Source organism: Puma concolor, chromosome B3, assembly GCF_028749965.1.
Source record: "Puma concolor isolate L17-30 chromosome B3, mPumCon1.1.hap2, whole genome shotgun sequence".
Taxonomy (NCBI): domain Eukaryota; kingdom Metazoa; phylum Chordata; class Mammalia; order Carnivora; family Felidae; genus Puma; species Puma concolor.
In genome coordinates, this window is record NC_141672.1 from 107,244,665 (window position 1) to 107,252,510 (window position 7,846).

The window sequence follows — 7,846 nt, forward strand, 5'->3', positions numbered from 1 at the left end:
GTTAAAAAAAAAAAAAAAATTAAAAAAATAAAAAAAATAAAAAAAAAGAATATATTTTGAAAGAAGAGCAAAGGGGAAATAAGAGATTGTTAACACTTTAATTATTCAATTCATAAAAATGTTCCAGTTATAAAATTAAACCTTAAATATATGGCTATACTCCCTTTTGACCACCATATTCAATCCTACCCACCCACCCCCCAACTCCTTAGAGGAAATGAATTCAGTTATCTTATTGATATGCACTAGCCAATTATTGTATGTTTGTGTATGTGTGTATATATATAATATATGACATATATAAAGCATACGTATCATTTTTTACTAAATTGTATCACTATATGTATGATTCACTGCTTACATTTTTTCAGTCAAGTAAATTAAAACTGACTTCTTTAAGGGGGACAAGACCCATTTACATATTTAAGTGCCGGTTCACTTCCTTTGAAAATAAGCTCTTGATGTCATAGGACTCCCATAGCCCGTCCATGGCATTTGGGAGAATTTAGAGGAGCCAGAGAAGCCAGCAGATGCACAGAAGAACTTCCCCACGGGCTAGCCCTCGAATTTATCAGCGCAGCACCTCACATGTGACAGTGGCACTGAGGAATGTGGTGGATAACATGAACTGATGTCAAACTCCAGGATTAGACATCTCCTAAGAGATTCCCTTTATCCTTCATGACCCATGATGCATCTGTCCTCCACAAAGGTATCTGGCTCCTTGAGAACATATTTCTGTTTCCAGCTTGTACCACCTTTAGGGGCTAATGAATTCAATAAATTATATCTGCATTGAGAAAGAGGTTTGCATCCCTACCATTGTCATCTGAACTAAACAGCTGGACTTTGTCTCTTCGCATATTTTCGTGGACGGCAAAAGAGGATTTTGCTTCAGGGAAATGTGGACTGAGATTCTCGTATTCCCTCTATCTAGCACAAACAGTAGAGGGTGAAATGGAAGCTGGGAGCCAGGAATAGAGTCATTATAACTCAGCTGGCTGGCATCTAGATAGACAGATCCAGTGGTTTTTCTCCAACCTCTTCCCAAGGCAGATGTCACACGTCTCAGCTAGCATCTGTAGCAGCCCCACAGTTTGGGGAGGAACAAGGAACAGAGCTGGAAATGAAATGGCTCCTGTAAGAAAAGCCTCCCTTGGGTGGTATTTTAGGACATGAGCTCAGGCTGCCTTGTCCTCAGTCATCTTGCTAGCATTTAAGCAGCCCCTTGGGTCACAGATCATGGCAGGTGCTGGGAAGGAAAGAAGGCCATGCTAAAAATAACCAGCCTCTTCTGGAACTCTGCCTGCTGCTGGGAGCTCCCTCCTCAAGCGGCAGCACCTCAGAAAAAGAGCAGAGTTTCCTCCACCTCAAGCAATAGGAAAGGCCTGGCTCTTTCCTCCTCTGCAGTCATTGATGTGGAAATGGTCCTCTGGAGAAAATACTCTCAAAGAAGCATTTCTACTGAGAAATAGCAATTTCGATTAAAGCAAGAAAACGGGCTCTCTTAAGGAGAAGCCAGGGTCCCAGTAGAAAGTGCTGACGGAGAAGGGTTTTGCTAGACCGCCAAGAAAGGGTCTTTACGAAAACAAGGACGTCCACTGCTTATTTTCAGTAACCTGGGCCCACCCATAGGCCTCCAACCCAAATAATCGCCACTGAAAATTGAGCTGTTGGCAGTGGTCTGGCAAAGTCGCAGGAACAAAGTTCTAGAAATCCCAGGTTTGCGCATGCCGAACACAGCGGTCCTCCGAGAGCCTGGATGGGTGGTAGCTAGATGTCAGCTAGAGCGTGAGGCTCAGGCTAGCCCACGTCCACGGGCATTTCTGTGTCAGGTTTCACATCTGCAGAGCAAGAGTGGGGTTCTGCCTGCCACTCAGGAGGCTTCAAAGGTCACTTTCACATATGTTCCTGTTAAGGACATCAGTGGAAACTTGAGAACCAAGTATAAAAATATAAAAATGAACAGGTGGCATCCAATGCGAAAAGAATGCGGGGTTTGCCGGGAAGTAATGATTAAAACCATTCCAAAGCTTAAATGTGGCCCCTGAGGCTGGCTCAAGTCTCTGGGCTGCAAAGTCTGTGGACGTTTTCATTTCTGCACAGTCTGGGCCTTGAGGAAGCTGCTATGCTGGCCTCATATCTTGTCTTCGTTTTCCCCCAAACATACTACCTGGATTGATTGGTGGCTCATTCTTTCGCCAACCCGACGGTTTTAGCAGGTGTAGATTTCTTTTTTTTTTTTTTTTTTTTTTTTTTTTAGCAGGTGTAGATTTCTAACATTTGCCTCAAACTCTCCCTTGAAGCTACTAGGAACAAAATTAATGTGCCTGCCTTTGTCTCTTCATGAAGATGTCCTTCTTTTCCCATCTTGAGCCATAAACATAGAGAAAGGTCTCATTGGTCCAAACATGCTTTCTCACCAGGTTATCCCAATAGCCGAGGGCGGTGGGGTTTAGGAACCAGGGTGGTAGTACAGAGATGGCCTGTACAAGGTAAGACACCCTTTCAGTCCCAGCCTCATTACTGCCACTTTTTCACCATGTTCGTATGGATAAATGACTTCTGGTGGTCCTGAGTTCTCTTCTCCTCACCTTATAATGTGTTACTTTTCAATATGAAATCAAATATTGATATAAACACGACTGCAGAAGGGTTAATGGAAAGAACACCGTTGCTGGGAGCTGGGACATCCACATTCCTATCCTTGCACTCCCACCTCCCAGCTAGGTGATCTGGAGCCAGCCACTGCCCTTGGCATTCTAATCTTGAGAGGGGGAATAACAGTCCTCATCCTGATGCTGTCACAAGTTGTAAGGAGGAGGTAATAAACTTGAAAGTGCTTTTTAAACCGTACGTCCTTAGGGACTATGGCCACTCTTGAGGCTGCTAAATTCCACAAGTCAGGCTTGATTAAACCTATATGTAGCTGCTGCTGTCGTAAGAAGAGATTTGTCAGGCAGGAAAAGCCATATGCCTCTTTTCATACTGGGAGAACCATTTTGCCCGTGCCAACCCTCCAGGTCGCAAGCACACTCGGGTGACTCGCAGCAGGATATGGGACCGGCCGTGTGTCGCTGAACAATGGAGGAAGGCATCCACATAGCCGCAAGACTTTTCTCAAGGCTCTGAACCCTTCCTGGAAACAGAGCCTATTTTCGTTGGGCCCTTGGTGGTAGCATCACAAGCCCTTGAGAAAGAAAACTCCCTTGTGTACGAGGAGAACATGCTGTATCTTGTTCCGTGAGACAGTGAGCCATGAGCATAATAACACGCTGCATTCCAAAACCCAGTGGAAGAAGCAATTGTCTCTAGGTTTAATTATAGATTCTTCACTTTCCCTTAATTGCTTGAGTCAGCACTGTTGACTCCGGGGCAGTCACCATACACAGGTAGAGCTATTGCTGTCGAACAAGGTGCGACTATCAGGTAATGAGGTTTTCGGTTGGTTTGGTTTTTTAAACAAACAAACCCTCACGTACATATTCAGGTAAGTGCTCCTGTTAAAGGTGTCACTGATGTAACATAAGCTTTGCTTATGTTAACTCTCTTTTCTAACCAAATATTGGGAAATGTAGTGTGGCCGGTATGGGTGCTCTTGTGGGAGTAAAGGGACAGTATTTTTAATACTAGAGCTCTCCTAGAAAACCTGAGATATGTGATCCTCATAGCTATAGGAGGCACAGACAGCATCTGGGACAATGATAGTAACACTGTTGGAAATACACATTAAGTGACCCCTAGAGAGAGGGTTTTATCCTCAACATACAGATTTTCCTGGAGGAAAAGATCCACGTCTCCTATTCACCATCCGTGATCCCATAAACTCTAGTTAAATGCCTTGCATACCACAAGCATTCAGTATATATTTGAAGGACGTCTGTCCTACCCTGTCACAATACTTACATTTATTCTTCAGAAAATAAACCATCGAGCCCATGTTTTCAATAGAAATAAATCTTTGGAGACTAGTTTTGATATCTTCCCTTCCCAGTCCTGTTTCTCCTGCTTACCTGTAGCCATTGAATAGTCATTCAACAAACATTGATTGAGAAATGACTGAATACTAAGCACTGGAGAAATCTGGAAATTCCACAGACATTCTTAGTGTTCACAGAGAACCTCAGGGCCAAGGTGTTGTGCAGGCTTCTGCAACGCCATGATTTGGTCAGCTTTTTACTTTCAAAGAACACAGACTCTCTCATGTTACCCCAGGAAAGAAAGGGAGTTATTATAAGGACACTCGGAACTGAAATATGATCATATTCTCCCAGTCTCTCTCTCTCAATGGTGCTGCTGTTTATCTTGATATGTCTACTCCATTCCTTCTCCATAACCAGACTTCTCTGCTTCCTCAAAATTTAGATGATGCATGACCTATTGTAGTATATTAGTCAAGAGAAGCTAGTTATGCTTCAGTAAAAACAGCCCCCATCTCAGTGACCTAAAATAGCAAAGGTTTAAGTCTCACTCGAGCACTTGCTCACCAAGGGTTAGTTGGGAGAGGGGGGAGCTCCTCTTATCACAGCCACTTGGGAACCTAGAATGACAGAGCAGCAATAATCTTGAAAAGGGAACATGAGGAGGCACGTGCTCTTAAAGTGTCCACCATACATCACTTCCACTCACATTTCCTTGGCCAAAGCAAGTCAATGACCACAACTAACTTAATTGAGTGGGGATGTGCAATCCTACCGAGGCCCTGATTGGAGAGAAAGCCAAAATATGTATAAATACCCTTAATCACCCTCGTACAAGGCGTCTTCAGCCCAAGACTGCAAACCCCTTTTGTTTCAGCAGCCACAGCTAATGATTCATCTTTTCCATGTTCCTTCATTCAAACTGCAGTGAGAGAAAAGCTGAGTGGCCCAGTCCGTCTTGGCCTGACAGGCTGCAACCTATGTCCCTGGTTAGCCCATGGATCTGTCCTTAAGTTATGGCCAATCATCTGGGGACAGGTGTATGCACTGTCTGTCCAGCCCATGCCCATGGCTGTCCAGCCCACACCTCTTAATCCTCTCCAGCCACCAGAAGATCTGTCCAGTGTGGAAGAAATTGTTGTTTGAGTTAAGTCATGATGTTTGCTTGTCCTAGCCCTTGGTGGCAGGTCATAGACGGTGCGGTCCATCAAGCTAGGTGGGGTCTGGCCATGAGGCTATTTATGGGACAAACACTCAACAGTGGTGAGATGGAAATGAGGGAGCCCAGGGACCTGCTACGTTAACCCATCGGTGTAGGATCAATGATGACGCACTAAAGGATTTAAAAAATTGGCTCTATGCAGCTCTTTTTCCACCCTTGAACACCACGATCTTCCTCCTCTGAATATGGACCTAGGTGGGAGGAGCAGAGAGGGTAACAGAACTGGATGACTTCAACCCACATGAGAAGACCTGAATGTGCGAACCTGAAATTCAAGTCCCATATTCCCCCATCTATCTTTCCAGTCTCATGTCGCAGTCTCGTGTTCACCCCCAAATAAGCCTACTATCCAACCACCATCAAACATTCCTTTTTCTTCCCTTGGCTTCTCCAATACCCTCCTCTCTGACTGCTACCCTTCCTCTAAAATCAGTCTAAAAATCACCACTTTCCAGAAAAGTGTTTTTTCTGTCTGCCATGACCTGGTCACTTCTAGGTCTTCCTCCTCTGAATTCTAAAACCTCTGCTCATGCTGAACACCCGGAGGACACGGACAGGCCGGATTCACTTTGGAATCCCAGAGCTTAGTGCCTGCCTAGTATGTAGCAGTTGCTCACCGATGGGGTGTTTAATGAACGGTCTGTAGCATTGGACATTTAAGGAAACTTTAACAAGTTCCTCTGCTATATTAGGCACAGTGGAGAAAAGTTAGTAATATATGATCTCTCCAGGAGTTTCTCTAGTTCAGTTGCCTAGTTTCACAGATGAGAACATTGAGGCCAAGAGAGGAGGAATGATTTGCCCTTTGTCACCCAAGCAGCCACTATCTACTGAGCTCTTTGCTATGTGCTAGAAAAAAAAAAAAATGCTTTTCACTCTTTATCTCATTTTCACCCTTGGAACAACCCTAGGAAGACTTTTTATACCTACTTTCCAGAAGAGAAAACTGAGGCTCAAAGAGATTGTAACCTGGCTAAGGCCACATTGCAAGAAGGTAGCCAGGCCGGGTTTGGATCCTAGAGTCTGACTCCCGAGACTCTTGCCTCCTATGCAGAGCTCCAAGGTAGGGAGTCAGCTCCTTATGGTCCATGCATCTGTATATTGCCCAGAGGCCTTGAACTTTTCTGTGTTCCAGTGGCTGGGTTGACACATGGTGATTTAAGGGTTCTGGTGCATTTCTGTGCCACACAGCTCCTATGTACACAGGTCTAACATTCTGACCATTAGGTCAGGGTATTTTTTCCTGCCTGGGCAGTTGGGCTAGTGGAAGAAACCTGATAAAATCCTGGAGAGGAACTTGATCATTCTCTGAAAGACTTACAAGTTGTTTGGCCTGCCTAATCTGCTCAGGCACTGTCTGGGGAATATTCGGTATCCATGTAGTACAGGTTGTGAATTGCTCCATGGGGACTGTTAACAAGACCCTCACCAACTCCATCACAGCCAGTCTCAGACAGGGCCCTGGGGCAGCCCCCTTTCCTCCTCACCCACCAAAGCTCTGAAAAGAACAGGCTTTTCCCCCTTGGGAGCCGGGAGGTGTAGGAGATGGAGAGGAAATCCTCCTGCCTCCAAGCAGAGATCACTCTACAGAGCTGGATCTGGTCCCTCCTCAGGGATATGGCTGTGGGTACAAGGACTTCGCTATGACACTCAGCCCACGTGTCGGCAACCTGGTGTCTGAGCACCTAAACATGGAAAGAGGCTGACACCCTAAAATCAGTGCAAGAAGAATGACAAAAAGCTAGATCTGGAGGCATCTCAGGGATCTTCTCCCCCACCCTGGATATGAAAAGATGAGGAAACTGCAGCACTGAAGCTACTTGTCAAGGTCACACAGCTGCTGGTGATGGAGAACCAAGACCAAGGTGCCCGAGTCTAAACTCAATGTTCTTTCCGCTTAAACTCCCAACCACCCACCTACACACCGACTCACGCCTTCCTACCCTTGGCCATAGCACCGCACACAGGCGCACGCACAACTAAGCCAACTGAGTCCTGTGTCCCTGAAGTCTTTGACTGCCCCTCCCCTGGGAAGAAGGACACACAGAAGACAGATTCGCAGACACCCTGACCCGCACCAGCAGGAAGTCTCGGGAGCGGCCCCCGGGCCTTCCTCTCCACTCTCCTTTTCTGTGCACCAGTTGAGTTTCCGAGAAAGGGAGCGTCCAGATAACACCTGGCGAGCTGAGAGCCGCCAGGGAAGCACGGGGCCGGCGCGGGTGCGGGGAACTCGCAGGCGGGGCCCCGCGCGGCCGCTGCTCCGGGGGCTCCCGGGGCTGGATGCTGAGAGCGCCGGGGTCTGGCGTCTCCCCGGGGCCACGCGCGCCCACTACCTGACCCACGCTCCCCCGGCCTCCTGGGGCTCTGGCGGGCCCGGCTCGGGACCCCGACGGCAGGGCACGGGCTCCGGGAGGAGGGGGCGCGGAGAGCACAGGGCACAGGTCAGGGCCCCGGCCCGGCTCGGCCCCAGCGAGGCCTGGACGCCCTCTCCCTGGCGCGCAGGTTTGGGAACAGGGCGGCCTCGCCCGGCCGCCGCCTCGGCGGCTCCGGTCCCCATATATAGTCATATCCACCGTCAACTGGGAGGCCGGCAGGCGGCAGCGAATGGGCGCGCGGCCCCCGCGGGAAGGAGCGGGGCGGGGGCAGGGGGCGGAGGGAGGAGAGGGGGAAAGGGGGCAGGAGAAAAAAGCTTTCCCAAAAAAGT